Raw genomic sequence first — 18,873 nt, forward strand, 5'->3', positions numbered from 1 at the left:
TAAACTTTGTTGCTACGAACTGCATAATCAATATATATGAGTAATATAAATATTTTACTTTCCTTTGGCTACAAAGACTAAAATAGGACCCATAAGCTAAAGTGTATTAAAGCCTTCAGTAATTACAAGGTTGTTTTTACAACTGCCTTACGTGGCTACTCTGAAAATGAATTAATATTACGCACACCAAACCTGCAAACTGAATAAAACCCAATTATGTTGTTCCCTTTCCAGATTTGATTTCAATTCATAGGACATATCATAGCAGCAGTGCTGGTCCCAGATCTGGCAAGCTGCATGCTTAGCCTGTTTTTCAGGACTGGCTCATTGACTGCCAAGAAAAGAGGATTGATTGAGGAAGATAACGTGTATTAAAGACAGAGGGAAAATCATGAGAATGTGCATTTGCAAATCTATTGTAATTCAGTCTTCAGGGACTTCAAATCTTTAGAAAGTAAAGGGATGTGGGATTAAGGGTGTTACATGTAACATTACGAAAGACATATTTCATACATGAATACCTTAATTGGAACTTGAGAATTAATGTAAGAGAAAGTATTCTAGAAGTTGGGGAAATAAATTCTCCACAATCAAACCCACTATTACTTTTAAGGCCATCCAAAGAAAAGGATGACATCAGTATCAACAGTCTTGGGAAATTTTTAGCTCATTTTATCAGTGGGGTTTTAGTGTATCAGAGGAGATGAATTCAATGAAATGTTCACATGTGGTAAAATTCAAGGACCCGATTGCATTCATTGAACCTGATAGCCTGTATGATGGTAGAAACAGAACATATTAATAGATTGTAACAAGGTTTCTCAAGAGCAAAAGACAGAATTCATTACAGGATTGATGAGCTTATATCTGAAGCATGGGGAGACAAATTCTCCATGTCTCATGTCAGAGACACCTGACATAAGTATCAGGTGCTGAGCAGAGGAGGTGCTGTCACAGTCTTCAAAAGCACTAAAAGAAAATACATGTGCTGATGAAGCAGTCTAGGACAGGAGAAAAGGAAAGGAGCTCATCCTAGTGTTAGCTGGAGGTACCAAACTGCAAACTTCACCCCCTTCAAATGACTATAGTTTAATGTTCAATAACGCTCATTGGAATGGGAGAATGAATGGAAAATAACCAGAAAAAGACAGTTTATTACTGTTAATATTACTCCATTTTTTTAAATTTCAATATTATCTTGGGATCACATAATACCAAGATTATGTGATCAATTAGTATTGATCAAATTAGATTTTTTAAGGAAATACATATAATAATGTGAGATCTAAATTACCATAATTGGTCATTAGCTTACACCAAGCTCACTTAATGATTTCTCTTTCCTATATAGTCTTTCTTAGGCACAAATGCAAACACTCCTTATTTTCTGTGAATCTTTCTTTGATAGCATGACATCATAGACAAGGCTGAATTTTTATGTGGAAAAAACAATGAAAAAATTGGTCAGGTAACTGAGATAGAAAATGTTACTGGATTGCAGATTATGTAAAAAGCAACAAGGAAGCCTCTCTTCTCTTCTGCTGCTTACTAGAATATCAGATGCCAGTGTGATCTAAGCTTAGTTATGAAAAATTGAGTTATGGTTTCCTTATTTTTAAAATCGGCATCAATATTGTATGTCACCTGTAGACACCCACTGGTACTGCTTGTTCTGGGTACTCTGTCTCTGGTTACAAATATCCCTTTCCTCTGGGAAAAACATGTAATTCTACTGAAAGTGACCCACATGGGCACATAACCCAGGCTTGCCAAGTAATAATGCCCAATCTTGGCACAGTGATTAGCTCATGAATAGGCATGTTATGGCAACTGTCCAAAATAAGTCCCATGGGGGCTTTCTGCCTAAGCCTTAAGAAGATTCTCTTTCCATGGGGTCATTACAGTGTCAGGATAAAAGTCATTGCTAACCATGACACCCCACCATTTGAAGACAATCCGTTTAAGGGACTGAAAGAAAAGAACCCCTGAAGGTACCACTTCCACCTTAAATTCAGCAATTCTTGGAGCCAAAATATCCTGGCTTTTTTGGTTACTTGAAGTAACAAATTTACTTCTGTGCCTAAGCTAACTTGAGCTATAATGCTATATGAATAGTACAGTAATACAACCTCATAACTTGTCATACTGACAAATGTACATTTAATACCTCATAAATAGAAACTAAAAATATATTTGTTTCCTCATACTGGATACAGATTTGAGAGTCGTGTTTTAAAAATGTTCATAATAATAAAATATATAGTATAACCTTTTTATCCATACAAACTATTCTGATTTCTTTCAATGCATGTTATGCCAAAAATGAGTATGTTTAGTTTTATATGAAGAAAAGCAGTTTGTACGGAGGAGTGATATGCCTGGCACTTCCTGTGTCACACATTTCACTGTTTTCTGCTGAAAATTATTGAGTGAATAAGGCATATCCACAACCACAAAGAGAGTTCATCAGGCTGTGAAGCTTGTGTCTTCAGTGATTTTGCTGTAGTGAGAACAGTTTTCAGAGTCCTAGGCATGTGTGAGATGACCGAGTGACTACATCAGAGAGGCTGTGAAGAGGAGTGTAAAAAGAGAAATAAGAACTAAAAATATCAGACCCACACTTGTCTTTTTTTTTTTTCTTTGATGGTAAGGGGAGGAGTGGGGTGGGAGTAGATGTGGATGAGGATACAATACACTTTTTAAGTGCTGTGTTTCATGAAATACATCAAAGAGAAGCAGAAAACCCCAAACAGACTTCAAGAGAGTTTTTTTCTATTAAAAACATCAGAATCTATAAAGGAAATAAAAGAATTGCATTAGACCTAAATGACCTCAGAAAAGTGTCAGAAGAACTGACAGATAAATGAATAATCTCTCAGTATTTTATTTTATTACTCTCTTCCTAAAAATCACAAAGGTGGGGAAATGGCTGACCTTAAGTCCTTCCCAGAAGAATCACAAAATTATATCTTCCTCTTACTGTTTATTTTATGTAGAGAGTATCTTTTATGTAATCAGTTCTGTAAGTGCAAATCAATAGCACAACAGATGATTTCATTCAAATGACATTCACTGACGATATACTGTGTGCAAGGCAGTGAGCTAGGCTCTTCATGCATGGAAGATAAATTATAGCATAGCCCCGGGTCTCAAGGATCCCAAAGACAAGTAAATCTAGATAATTTAGGGTAAGAAAACAATTATTCAAGCAACATGCTCTGTTCCAGAAGTGTGTGTTCAGTATTATTTATTGAGATTACACCATGGAGGGCCAGACTATGAAACTGAAAGTTTAGTAAATATTTAGTCTTCTAAATATATTCTTTATTTTACTTAGGCAGTGGCTTTGGAAAGTAACTCTGTAGATATACTTTGAAATATTTTACTTGATCTTTCTCTTTCTGAAGCTGTGAGCTAAATATTGCCATGGACATCCAGAAAAGAAAGCCTGGTCAAAAGTTTGTCCCTCATTTCTAACTTGACTTTGCCCAAAAGGCTGGACTGCATGAGTGCAAGCAGAAAGAGACTTAAAAAACTAGATTACTGACTTGCTTTCTTCATACCTGATGCTCTACAGACAGGTGCTAGTATTAAGAAAGGATCACAGTATCTAATGCAAGTACTTGATGTAGAGTCATCATTGACCTGTAGTAACATCAACACCAGGAAGCTGAGCTACATACAGCATTTTAATGCAAAATGACCTGGGAAAATTACCTGTAGATTCTAGTTATTTCCACATACAAAACTCCCCAGGATTAGAGGTCTATTTTTCCTGCATGTTTATGATTACAATATATACAGGTGCTGTGAGATTTTTCTCCTACCCCAAAGAAATCAGAAAATTCTGACCAATATCTTACCCTCTACTGCTTTTCAGTACCTATTTCTTTATCAATCACATGTTGTAGCTACTTTCCTTTTGTTTTCTGTGTACAGGATATAAATTGAGGACAGATGTTATGCCCCTTGCTTGACACAATAAAGACTATGAATAATGAACAAGTGTTTTTGCTATGAATGAAATAATTTGGGGGTTCATCTTTACTAAAATGTCATGTATAAGATGCAGAGGAAAAGGAAATAATCCATCTCACACTTTTACCCTTACACCCGTTATATATACACATCAAATTAGAATTGTTTGGTTACAAGAAAGTTTTAAATGACACCAGCTCCTCTATATGCACATTTTGTGAAGACTTTAAACTTTAGTTTATGTATAGCAATCTCACTGCTGGGCATACACACCAAGGAAACCAGAATTGAAAGAGACACGTGTACCCCAGTGTTCATCCCAGCACTGTTTATAGTAGCCAGGACATGGAAGCAACCTAGATGTCCATCACCAGATGAATGGATAAGAAAGCTGTGGTACATATACACAATGGAGTATTATTCAGCCATTAAAAATAATACATTTGAATCAGTTCTAATGAGGCGGATGAAACTGGAGCCGATTATACAGAGTGAAGTAAGCCAGAAATAAAAACACCAATACAGTATACTAACACATATATATGGAATTTAGAAAGATGGTAATGATAACCCTGTATGCGAGACAGCAAAAGAGACACAGATGTAAATAACAGAGTTTTGGACTCTGTGGGAGAGGGAGAGGGTGGGATGATTTGGGAGAATGTATACATTGAAACATGTATACTATCATGTAAGAAATGAATCACTAGTCTAGGTTCGATACAGGATACAGGATGCTTGGGGCTGGTGCACTGGGACGACCCAGAGAGATGATATGGGGAGGGTGGTGGGAGGGGGGTTCAGGGTTGTGGCAGATTCATGTCAATGTATGGCAAAACCAATACAGTATTGTAAAGTAAAATATATATATATATTTAATTAAAAAAAAACACTTTAGTTTATATATGCTTATATCCATGCAAAAATTCTAAAAATATTTTGCATTTGTTTCAGTGATCATATATTCTATCTCATAGTATTCCATCTCATAGTATGAATATATGTAGAATTTTATATATAATCTCATTCAATGAGTTATATGATTACATATGTATTTAATTGTGTGTTCGTATGAAGGCAAAAATGTATTAATTTGCCTTCCATTCACCTACCCATTCTCAGAGAATAAATCCTAGGAATACAGTTTATTTGATCAGAGTCCCTAACTGAAGCACACCAATCAGGTTCTCTCACTTGGAAATTGAAAAAGAGATATAGTGATGCCAGCAAGTCTTCATTTTGCAGTCGAAATCGGAAATTCATTGCATTTTTTTCCACTCAGAAGACAAGACATCTGTCTGTAGAGAACATAAGGGACCACTTCAGTGAATACAGAGGAAGTAGCTGCCTTGTTTCAGAAAGGCTTTCTGGTTCTTGTCCTTAGACCCTCACGAAGCCTGGCTTCCACCTTGATCTTGAGTTTCCTGGATGCCCTGTAATCCACCAACAATGTCTTTCTTAAACCAATTTGAGCTGTTATCAGTTGTTACATCACATTGGTAACAATCTTCCAAATGCAATTCAGTAATTTAAAAAATATTGATTGAGGGGACTTCTCTGGTGGTCCAGTGGCTAATACTCTATACTTTTAAAACAAGGGACCAGGGATCAATCCCTGGTCAGGGAACTAGATCCCACATGTTGCAGCTAGATATCCCACATGCCATAATTAAGACCTGGTGCAGCCAAATAAATAAATATTTGGAAAAAAATAAATATTGATAATTACTCTGTATTCTATACTGCAGAATGCTCTAGGTATGCAGAAAGAAAATCTGCCCTCAAATGATTCATTCTGTAGTGGACAAAGTGGGTATGAAAATAGGTAACTTTAGTAGATGTGTAGTATGGTTAAAAATGATATAAAATCTTCTCTAGTCAAAAAGAGAAGTGCCTAACAAACACTGAGATGCAGGTGGAAAGTAGAGGTGGAGTATCAAGGAGAGTATAGATAATGCATGAAGTAAGTGCAGACAAACAGCTAGACTTTTAATAAGGCAAAGGATGAAAGAAGGAGATTATAGGCAGAAGGAAAAGCAAGAGTAGAGACACAGACCTGTGAAGTCCTATATTCACTTTTCATTTATCAACAGTTGTGTAGCACATGCTGTAAACTAGCCACTGTTTCAAATGCTTTAATAGCAGGGGGTAAAAAAGAAAGCCATAAATTCTTCCTTCATGATACTTATACTTTTGTGAAAGTATATGTGTATATAATGTATGTTAATATATATTAATCTAATAGATAATAAAATATAATAAAACATATACAAAATATAATAAATATATAGTTTTCAAACTTCAGCATACATCAGAATCACTTGTGTTGGCATCTATTCATCACACTTCTGACTCAGTAGGCATGTACCAAGGGCTGAGAATTTTCATCTCTAACAGATTCTCAGGTGAGGATAATGCTGCCAGTCTGATCATCGTATTTTGAGAACCACTGATAAAGTCTATTAGATAGTGATAAGTGGCATGGAGACAGTCTGGAGTCTTGAAGAGAGCTATAATGTTAAATTGCATAGTTACGCAAAGGTTCTTGGAGAAGACCCAAAGAAGGCAGCCATGTGGTTATCTGGAGAAAGGTCACACCAGGTTATTTTCTTAGAGCAAGATGAGCAGTCACTGTTGAATTTTAAGTGGCGATGTGGCATGATCTACTATGACTTCTTCTTGGCTGCCTCACTGAAAAGAGATGGAAATGAAAGGAGGCAGAGAAATGAAACTAGTAAGGAATCTACTGCAACAGCAGGATTATGAAGAATGGTGGTGATCTGGACCAGTGTTGATAGCTGTGGCACTAAGGAAAACACAGCTGGGGAAGAGATAGAAAGGTGAGCTTTGAAGGTAGAAGCTTCAGGCAAAATAAGGGTTTGAGTTGGGATGTGGAAGAAAGAAGAGTCAACAATGATTACTAGAATTTTGTTCCTAATGCATGGGTTGGGGGGGGCGGGGTGGAGGGGAGGGGAATGGTGATGGATTTATCATTAAGTGAAAGTTGGAAGGACTGTGGGAGAAAAGAGACTATGGAGGAAGATCTGGAGCTCAGCTTTTGACATGTTCATTTTGAGCTATAGACTAGTAAGCTCAGCTAGGGACACAGAGTAGGAAGTTGTATTTAAGGATCTACAGTTCAGGGCAGAAGCCTGAGCTGGACATAAACTTGAGAGTTATGAGTCTATGCCTTTGTTCACAAAGGGAGTGAGTGCAGAGAGAAAAAGAATGTGATCTGCAGGCTTAGCCCCAGGATGATGTGAGGATAGACGTAATGGGGGAATAATTTAAAAAAAGAGCAAAAGTCAGTGGTGTAGAGCCAAAGGAACAAATGTTTCAAAACAGAGAAATTGAACAGTAAAAATAGCCAGAAATATGCACAGGTTAAAGAAATTAACAACAAAATGGATTGTGATTGGCAGAATTTGGTTTGGAGTTGACATAGGAAAGAGGAAGAAAATGCTTCTGTTTCATCTTTTTTCTGACACAACTGGTCCCCAGAATTTCCTCCTGAAGAGAAATTAACCATTACTTTAAAGATGAAACCAAGGAGTTGCAGTGTATTTCCTGTAAAAACCATTTGACTGTTCTGATGAGGCTAACTCTTTATATCTATGAATGTAAATTATGCTTAGAAAAAAATATCATGCTCTGAATACAGATGTTAAACACAACTAAAGGAAGTAGCTTATTTTCTGAAATACAGAGAATAATTATGAGCATTTATTTAACATCTAAAAAGCATCCTAAAAGGTTCCATCAGTAACTCTTGAGAACAATGACTTCATAACATCTGAAATGTCCCATTATTGATTGCTGAGAACAACAATGTAGTTAGCTTTTTAAAAATGAAAATAATGATGCACTTTGAAGCAGACCTCAAGACTGTCTGTCTTTAATAGAAAGTCGTGAATTTTCACACAGTACAAGAGCAAGTGCAGACTGACGTCTCCAACTGGTAAAAATTAAATAGCATCCTATCATCTTGCAAAGAGCAAGAGATTCTTGGTGATGAAAATCATTGTGATATATTATCTATAAGGTGTGCACCTTTGAGAGGAAGGAGACATAGTTGGGATCCACAAAAGGAGAACATTTGGAGGTGCAAACAGTTCTCTTCAAGATGACAGTTTATGCTGGAATACTAAGCTTCCATTTGTGATAAATGGAAAAGCAGATGGCTAAAAAAAAATATTTTGTCAAGTTTTAAACATAAACTACCTAGTTGTAGGAAAAATGTTTTTCTCATCTTTGCAAGGAGTAGAAAGTGAGAAATAAACATAAATGGTCTGCTTTTTCCAGGATGAGGCTTCCCTTTGGGTTTTGTTCAGCTCAGTTCACTTGTTCAGTCAGGTCTGATACTTTGCGACACCATGAATTGCAGCACACCAGCCCTCCCTGTCCATCAACAACTCCCAGAGTTCACTCAAGCTCATGTCCATCGAGTTGGTGATGCTATCTAGCCATCTCATCCTCTGTCATCCCCTTCTCCTGCCATCAATCCCTCCCAGCATCAGAGTCTTTTCCAATGAGTCAACTCTTCACATGAGGTGGCGAAGTATTGGAGTTTCAGCTTCAGCATCAGTCCTTCCAATGAACACCAAGGACTGATCTCCTCTAGAATGGGTTGGTTGGATCTCCTTGCAATCCAAGGGACTCACAAGAGTCTTCTCCAAGACCACAGCTCAAAAGCATCAATTCTTCAGTGCTCAGCTTTTCTTCATGGTCCAACTTTCACATACATAAATGACCATCCATCCATACCACTGGAAAAACCATAGCCTTAACTAGATGGACCTTTGTTGGCAAACTAATGTCTCTGCTTTTCAATATGCTATCTAGATTGGTCATAACTGTCCTTCCAAGGAGTAAGCATCTTTTAATTTCATGGCTGCAGTCACCATCTGCAGTGTTTTGGAGCCCCAAAAAATAAAGTCTGACACTGTTTCCCCATCTATTTCCCATGAAGTGATGGGTCCAGATGCCACGATCTTCGTTTTCTTAATGTTGAGCTTTAAGCCAACTTTTTCACTCTCCTCTTTCATCAAGAGGCTCTTTAGCTCTTCTTCACTTTCTGCCATAAGGGGGGTGTCATCTGCATATCTGAGGTTATTGATATTTCTCCCGGCAATCTTGATTCCAGCTTGTGCTTCTTCCAGTCCAGCGTTTCTCATGATGTACTCTGCATATAAGTTAAATAAACAGGGTGACAATATACAGCCTTGATGTACTGTTTTTCCTATTTGGAACCAGTCTGTTGTTCCATGTCCAGTTCTAACTGTTGCTTCCTGACCTGCATATAGGTTTCTCAAGAGGCAGGTCAGGTGGGCTGTTATTCTCATCTCTTTCAGAATTTTCCACAGTTTATTGTGATCCACACAAGTTAAAGGCTTTGGCATAGTTAATAAAGCAGAAATAGATGTTTTTCTGGACTCTCTTCCTTTTCCCATGATCCAACGAATGTTGGCAATTTCATCTCTGGTTCCTCTGCCTTTTCTAAAACCAGCTTGAACATCTGGAAGTTCATGGTTCACATATTGCTGAAGCCTGGCTTGGAGAATTTTGAGCATTACTTTACTAGCATGTGAGATGAGTGCAATTGTACTTTGAGCATTCTTTGGCATTGCCTTTCTTTGGGATTGGAATGAAAACTAACCTTTTCCAGTCCTGTGGCCACTGTTGAGTTTTCCAAATGTGCTGGCATATTGAGTGCAGCACTTTCACAGCATCATCTTCCAGGATTTGAAATAGCTCAACTGGAATTCCATCACCTCCAGTATCTTTGTTCTTAGTGATGCTTTCTAAGGCCCACTTGACTTCACATTCCAGGATGTCTTGCTCTAGGTGAGTGATCACATCATCATGATTATCTTGGTCATGAAGATCTTTTTTGTACAGTTCTTCTGTGTATTCTTGCCACCTCTTCTTAATATCTTCTGCTTCTGTTAGGTCCATACCATTTCTGTCCTTTTGCATGAAATGTTCCCTTGGTATCTCTGATTTTCTTGAAGAGATCTCTAGTCTTTCCCATTCTGTTGTTTTCCTCTATTTCTTTGCACTGATCGCTGAGGAAGGCTTTTTAATCTCTCCTTGCTTTTCTAATTGGGTTTTGAGCACCCATTAATTTAAATATTGCTCCACAGTTAACCAATTAATTAATCAAAAATGCATGTAGCTAACAGGTATTTATTGAGCTTCTACTATGTTCAGGTACCACTGTTGTTGCTTTAGAGAGATAGAAAGAGATGAGACATAAATCCCAACTTCCAGATTCTAATTATATGGTAATAAAATAAAAGCATGTAAATAGTTAAATTCATTCAACAACAAATATTTAGTAATTGCTTACTGTGTTTACTAGAAATACCAATAAAATAATCCATGGTGATACAAAACTGTATTAGACACTTAATTAATTGTCAATTAATATGCAAATGGAAGTTAATATTAATATTTAGTAGTGGTTTCTGCTATTGAATGGAATGGTGGCGCAATAGAAAAGGTATTACTTTTACTGTACATACTGCTGTGTTGTTTATAATAAAGTGTATGAATTATTTTTTCATTACCATTAGTAATGACAATGACCATTATTTGTTCTTTGCTTTCTATGTGTTAATCCTTTTCGGTATTACCTCATTTAAATGTCAAAATAACTCTTAATGAATGAACTCAAGAATAACTCCAATGTATATATGTGACTACTGAGGCTTAAAGAAGATAATTACCTTGCCAAAGATCTTATTAAGTGGCAAAACCATATTTTAACTCAATCCACTTGTCTTCAGTACTCAAATTTTTATCTTCTACTGTAAATATGCACAAAATAAACATATAGAACAGAGGAAGAAGAGTTTAAATATGATGGAAATTAAAGGTTTTGTGGAAAAAGCTAAAAAGACATGGATTATCTTAAACCTTTTCCCTTCACCAATAAATAAACCACTTGGCACTTAATATTTCTGTTTATTTCCTATCGCAGTGGAAAAGGTTTCTACCAGTTGTTCTAGTCTACCATTTCCACATTTGCTCAATTCACTTCATCAAATTCAAGATTCAGTTATTTTTCTATTCCTTATTCTTTCCTCCTTCTTTCTAGTTAATGTAGCAATTTTGTGGCAAGTCCAGGACAATAATCATGATTGTACAAAACCAATCTTACCTATGTCATTTCCCACTCTTCTAAATCCTCATAAATGGTGTCCACATGACCACTTCTGATTAATATCACTTAATATAAAGCTGCAGAAGCCTCAGAAAGTTATTATATCTCCTGCATAAGAGGGTGGCAGTTCAAATGCAGCTGTCTCCTTCCTGCCATCAATGTTAACATGATGGCTAAAGATTTAGCAGCCATCCTCTTGTCATGTGGGAAGGACTTTGAAGAATTCTTGCTACATAAGAAAAAATATACCTATATGTTTAACCCATGATAGATATGTTTTCTATTTTTGCATCAAAAAACAATATTAACTGATGTACCTTTCCTCTCCACCTCCTCAGAATATGTCTCATCAGTTTTCACCTAACTTTACACAATTTTCAGTCATCCCCTTAGTCCCACCTTCCCAAACCTGTAAACATGCCCCACTTTCTTCTACCCAAGAAAACAACATGCAGCAAACCAGAAAACACACGTGTACAAGATTTATAAAAATATGTGTGTGTGTGTGTGTGTATACGCACACATACGCGTACACATATACACTCACTTCTCTTCTCTGAATATTACTTAAAAGTTTAAGGCAGAATTTTGCATTTGCTGCAGTTTGACAATGAACAGAGAGACAGGTTCATTGTCTTAATATTGTCTTAACTGCATCTTTATGTCTGTTTCTTTTTTTTTTTCTTTTGAACGGGACCTAGGCTTATTCAAATTTATATGCCCTCACCCTGCAGTTTAAAACTCATGTTCCATAACAGACTAATCATTTTAGGAGAAAAGAACATAAAATCTCTCTCTTTTTATTATTAAAAAGTTATTAGGAATACCTGCAACCTCCATATTTTCAAATGCCATATACAGAGTTAACTACATACCTCCTTTTAAGAACATTTATAAAAACTGTGGCACAGTGAACACAAAAGGAAGTCTGAAATTCTTCTTATTTGAATTTCATTGTCAAATTTCCTTTCTAAAATCTATCTCGCTGACATTCTTTCAACACATTTTAAAATTATACAACAATGCTTAGGTGATTGGTAAGGCATTTTCAGAATGCCACTGGTAAATCTGAAACATTTTCTCAGATCCAAAATAGAATAACAGGCATAGCTCCCCCCTGTTGAGAAGCTTACTAATTCAAGAACTGTGTAAATTCTCACAGATGCTGATGTTCCCACAGGGAACTGAGCTAGTGCTGCTACCTTTTTACTTGTGGCACCTCACATAATTAAGAAAATTACAGTTATGCTCCTTTCTCTAAGACGGGAACAAAAATGATCCTTGGACTCTATCCAAAGATAAATGGGCAATAAATCTCTCCAAACCTTTTTTTTTTTTTTTTTTTTCCCCTAGTTAAGAAGAACATGAAAGAACATACAGGCATTACATTTTTCAGTAGTGGGGAACAGACTAGCAGGAAAAGTTTAATTTAATTTATGCCTGGTACCCCTTATGCTCTCTCATTTAGAAGGATGTGGTAATGATTATATGAATATATTCTGTCTAAGGTGAACTTTAAGATATATATCAATGCACTCAAAGAAGGTAGGCGTCTGAAATAAAAGTATAAAGAAATTCCTAGAAGATGTAATGCATTATATCTATTCATAGTATGTTTCATCTCTAAAAATGGGGAAAAGCAGAGTTCGGGTACTAAGGCTACCTACAATTCCACCTCAGTACAGCCCAGACACAGATGCTATTTCCATTTATTTCCTATCTGGTTCATCGATTTCTTCAGTTTCTTGTGCTGCTCCCTTTCCGTGTTGATCTTCATTCTGTTATATCAGAGCAATTATATTAATTGCAGAGCTTTCTTACTATTCATGCCAACACTTACTCAATGCCCTTATTTCACATGCTCAGCCTTAGCCCATGATATTTCATAGACCTGGTTATTTATGCCCTTAAATTCACGCAATTTAAAAAAGACCTTTTACTTCTGACACCCTGAGAAGAACATATGCTACATGTTCACTTCTAATGTTATTCCTTTGTCTGGCTTTTTCCTTCTTTATCCACCAGAGAACTCAGTTGTGTTACAAAGGCAGTGGGTGGATAGAACTGATAAATGTAACTGATGAATATTTCTCTTCTTGTCTATTTAGAGAAAGAGAACACTTTTTATGTTAAAAGATATAGATTTCCATGAAACTCCTTGTTCATCACAATTACAATCTTAACCTCCATCATTTTGACTGAATGTACCACATCTTTCATTTCACCATATAAATCCTGCCATGCATTTAGCTATTAACACACACAGGCAGTGCACAGTAGCACTCAAGGAAAAAAAAAACAAAACCATAATTTTCCTTATTCAAATTTGTACTTACATTCTCATTCAGAAGATGGGAGAATACTTTCCTTTACAAGTATTTGTATTACTTGTATTTTCTTTACAAAGCTATTGAGTTAAATAATAGAAATGTAAAACCAGGCAAAAGCATAAAACACAACTGAAATACTCAGAATCAATTAACATACAGAAGAAAACAAACCCATAAATAGATAATTACCTTACCTCAACTACATGCCAACATGGAAATAAACTCTGATGGGACAGTTTTTAAGTATCCCATGAAAAACTATGCCATATATATGCAAGCAGTTACTGTTTGGACTAACTCTATAGAAAACTGTACTTGTTGCTAACCAGGTTGAATTTACTACAGTAAATGCTAAAAATAAATGCCCAGGGAGACAGACAAAACTAGAGCTATTCATTCACTAATGAATGAAAATCTAGAAAAAGAAGTCAAACACTGCATTGGCAGACTGAAATTGAAGGATGTAATAGGACATATACAATAAGTATTCAGAGTCATGTTTAAAGTAGGATGGAACATTTAGATTAATAACAGTAGACACTGTAATTAATAAGAGTAATGAAAAGATGGGAATTTCTTTAATAGTGTCTCCCTTTGTGAAATGGGAAAGGGGACATTTACCTTAAAGGAATATAAATTTATGTTAGAAAATGATCTTACAGGAAATTGGCAACACTACCATGTAAAAAAGGGTTTTAGCAAATGGGACTCACATTTACCAAAGTACTGCTTCTTGTCTTTCATATAATGATGCTGAGTAGATTATGTAAAATCTGCAGCACGTTTCTCTGGCTCATGGGGCTGTTACCCTTCTAGTATTTGTACCAAGCTTTTTGCCTTATCAGACTCCAATGGAAGCAGCTAATTTGTTCGTGAAGTAATTGAAATTGTTTGACTTGTTTTCATTTTGAATAACTAAATTTCAATTTATATCATTGTAGTTGCTCTTTTCATGTCACTACCCTACATTCTTTTATAGGAAATTATTCAATGTGTTGTGCTGTTTTGTTCCTAAGCTTCTTATAAGAGTATGTAAACAATGTGATAAATGTGATATTTAAGTACTTTTAAAACAGCAAATTAAATTCTATTAAAGAACTTCACTTACTAAAGTTGGCAAGAAATTTATCTGAGCTATGCCAAATGCTTTTTCTCCCTACATTCAGTTGTACCAGAATCTTGGAACTAATATGGTGAAGAAACCAGGGAAAGAGCCCAGGGTTTGGGTTATTCAAAGAATGGATCTTCCTATAAAATTCATTCCACATGACTCACTAAAATTTGGGAGTCAAACTCAGTAATAAGGACTTAAAAGTTTTTCTAGAGTCAAAGGCTATACCAGAGATAATCACTGAAGAGATTTTTCCATCTCCCCGAGGTACTGCCTTCAAGCATAGTTCATGCTTCTATCACTCGACCATGTCTCTACTGACCTTTTTTCTAATCTCTGGAGATCCACCAGTTCCTGGGGTCAAGACCTCCAGTCTTCAACTAATTTTCCATTTTTCTTCTACTCTTACCTTATCTCTCTAAGCACCTGAAAAATTTTAAAATAAAGACTACATAGAGATTTTGTTCAGAGTGGGCGCATCACATGCTGTTGGTTAGATCAACATAAAGTCTCTTCTTTTAACTCTGGAATTAAAGAGTCCTTATCTTAAGGAAAAAAAAAAAACAAACACTCGACAACTTACAGTAACAGTGAGAATATGCAAGAAATTGTCTTTTCATCCATTTACAACTCATGAATGCACTTATGTAACAACCACAAAAAAAAAAGCACAAAATAATTTTCTACAGTAAAATGCTAATAAAGCACATTGCTACACATAAAACTGTGTTCTGAAATAAAAAAATCAACTAATTTTTTATATACACAATAAATTATACAATTGAACAAGCTCTCCTTTTCCACATAATTTTACTTGTTATTTTGCTCTTTTTTTTTTAACTAGAGAATAGATCACATAATCAGATAAACATGAATTTAAATACTAGCTGTTCCTCACATAATTAAAGGGCATTTGGCAATTTACTTTATTTCTTTGATCCTTGAGTTCTGCACCCACAATATATAGATAATACCCAGTTTACAGGATTGTTGTAAAGGTTTTCAAACAGATATAAACCTTGAAGCTAGAAGCGTTCAAAACACTTATCCCGTTCTTTACCTGCTAACAACCCATGAAGTAAATACATTAATTCCATCCCTAATTTTGTGGTGTATGTGTGTATGGTAAAAATTATTCATATAACTACCTCAAATGTTCTTTCTGTTTTCACATCTAGGTAAAGTTTTAAGATTCGAGTGATTAGATCGGATGGACTGCCTGAAGAACTATGAACAGAGGTTCATGACATTGTAGAGGAGGCAGTAATCAAGCACATCCCTAAGAAAACAAAAGGCAAAAATGCAAAATGTTTGTCTGAGGAGGCCTTACAAATAGATGTGAAAAGAAGAGAAACTAAAGGCAAAGGAGAAAAGGAAAGATATATCCATTTGAATGCAGAGTTCCAAAGACTAGCAGGAGAAATAAGAAAGCCTTCCTCAGCAATCAGTGCAAAGATATAAAGGAAACCAATAGAATGGGAAAGACTTGAGATCCCTTAAGGAAAAGAGATACCAAGGGAACTTTTCATACAAAGATGGGCACAATAAAGGACAGAAATGGTATGGACCTAACAGAAGCAGAAGATATTAACAGGTGGCAAGAATACACAGAAGAACTATACACAAAAGACCTTAATGACCCAGATAATCACGATGGTGTGATTACTCACCAAGAGCTAGACATCCTGGAATGCCAAGTCAAGTGGGCCTTAGGAAGCATCACTACAAACAAAGCTAGTGGAGGTGATGGAATTCCAGCTTAGCTATTTCAAATCCTAAAAGACGATGCTATGAAAGTGCTGCACTCAGTATGCCAGCAAATCTCGAAAACTCAGCAGTGGCCACAGGACTGGAAAAAGTCAGTTTTCATTCCAATCCCAAAGAAAGGCAAAGCCAAAGAATGCTCAAAATGCCATACAATTGTACTGATCTCACACACCAGCAAAGTAATGCTGAAAATTCTCCAAGCTAGGCTTCAACAGTACGGGAAACGTGAACTTCCAGATGATAAAGCTGGATTTAGAAAAGGCAGAGGACCAGAGATGAAATTGCCAACATTCACTGGACCATCAAAAAAGCAAAAGAATTCCAGAAAAACACAGGCTTCTGCTTTGTTGATTACAACAAAGCCTTTGACTGTGTAGATCACAACAAATTCTGGGAAATTATTCAAGAGATTGGAATACCAGACCACTTGAACTGTCTCCTGAGGAATCTGTATGTAGGTCATGAAACAATAGTTAGAACTGGACATGGAACAACAGACTAGTTCCAAACCTGGAAAGGAGTATGTCAAGGCTGTATATTGTCACCCTGCTTATTTAACTTATATTCAGAATACATCATGCAAAATGCAGGGCTGGATGAAGCACAAGCTGGAATCAAGATCACCGGGAGAAATCAAAAACCTCAGATACGTAGATGACACCTCCCTTATGGGGGACTTCCCTGGTGGCTCAGATGGTAAAGCATCTGTCTACAATGAGGGAGATCTGGGTTCGATCCCTGGGCTGGGAAGATCCCCTGGAGAAGGAAATGGCAATCCACTTCAGTACTATTGCCTGGAAAACCCCATGGACAGAGGAGCCTGGTAGGCTACAGTCCATGGGTTCACAAAGAGTTGGACATGACTGAGCGACTTCACTTCACTTCCCTTATGGCAGAAAGCAAAGAAGAACTAAAGAGCCTCTTGATGAAAGTGAAAGAGGAGAGTGATAAAGCTAGCTTAAAACTCAATATTCAAAAAAAAAAAAGATAATGCTATCTGGTCCCATTCAGTTCAGTTCAGTTCAGTTGTTCAGTCATGTCCAACACTTTGTGACCCCATGAACTGCAGCACGCCAGGCCTCCCTGTTCATCACCAACTCCCAGAGTTCACTCAAACTCACGTCCATCAAGTTGGTGATGCCATCCAGCCATCTCATCCTCTGTGGTCCCCTTCTCCTCCCACCCCCAATCCCTCCCAGGAGGGAGTCTTTTCCAATGAGTCAACTCTTCGCATGAGGTGGCCAAAGTACTGGAGTTTCAGCTTTAGCTGAAATGCTAAATGCTAAATGCTATCTGGTCCCATTCAGTTCAGTTCAGTTCAGTTGTTCAGTCGTGTCCAACACTTTGAGACCTCATGAATCGCAGCACGCCAGGCCTTCCTGTCCATCATCAACTCCTGGAGTTCACTCAAACTCACGTCCATCGAGTCAGTGATGCCATCCAGCCATCTCATCCTCTGTGGTCCCCTTCTCCTCCTGCCCCCAATCCCTCCCAGCATCTACTTCATGGCAAATAGATGGGGAAACAATGGAAACAGTGACAGATTTTATTTTGGGGGGCTCCAAAATCACTGCAAATTTTGACTGCAGCCATGAAATGTAATTTCCAGTAATTACTGGAAATGTATGGATGTGATAGTTGGACTATAAAGAAAGTTGAGCACCGAAGAACTGGTGCTTTTGAACTGAAGTGTTGGAGAAGACTCTTGAGAGTCCCTTGGACAGCAAGGAGATCAAACCAGTCAATCCTAAAGGAAATCAGTCCTGATTATTCACTGGAAGGACTGATGCTGAAGCTGAAACTCCAATACTTTGGCCACCTGATGTGAAGAACTGACTCCTTGGAAAAGACCTTGATGCTAGGAAAAATTAAATGCAAGAGAAGTGAACAGCAGAGGATGAGACAGTTGGATGGCATCACCAACTCAATGGACATGAGTTTGAGCAACCCCAGGATTGGTGATGGACAGGGAAGACTGGCATGCTGCAGTCCATGGAGTCTCAAAGAGTCGGACACGAGTGAGCAACTGAACTGATATGAAAGTTTTAAGTGCTCAGAAAAAAACAAAAATAAGTCATTAAAAAAATTGTTATAAAGTAAAAATCATCATTCTATGTCTGTTTCAGGAAATTTCAAATACTTGCTTTTGGCACTAATCATAATTTGAAAGATGGTAATAATAAAAATTAAGAGTAAGGTGCAGTAATTGATTAAGTAAATGATAATATTAATTCCATTTGCAATATTAACAAGGTAAACGAGCAACTAAAATCAACATAATTGAGGCTGGGTTCAGAAGTAGTTGAAAGCACCAGATCCCAGGCAATATACCAATGATCAGTGACAGGGCCCTGGCCCTTCTGCTTTGCAGAAAAGAATTTCCAGAAAAACAGAAAGTAGTGAATCAAGTAAAGTGTTTATTAAAAGGAAAAGAGTACAATGCATGTGGATAAACACACAGGCAGAGTCAGGGGAGAGTACATTAATTGCTGAGTCGCATCGTCATGCAGTTTGAAATACTT

This window comes from Budorcas taxicolor, chromosome 6, assembly GCF_023091745.1.
Source record: "Budorcas taxicolor isolate Tak-1 chromosome 6, Takin1.1, whole genome shotgun sequence".
Taxonomy (NCBI): Eukaryota; Metazoa; Chordata; class Mammalia; order Artiodactyla; family Bovidae; genus Budorcas; species Budorcas taxicolor.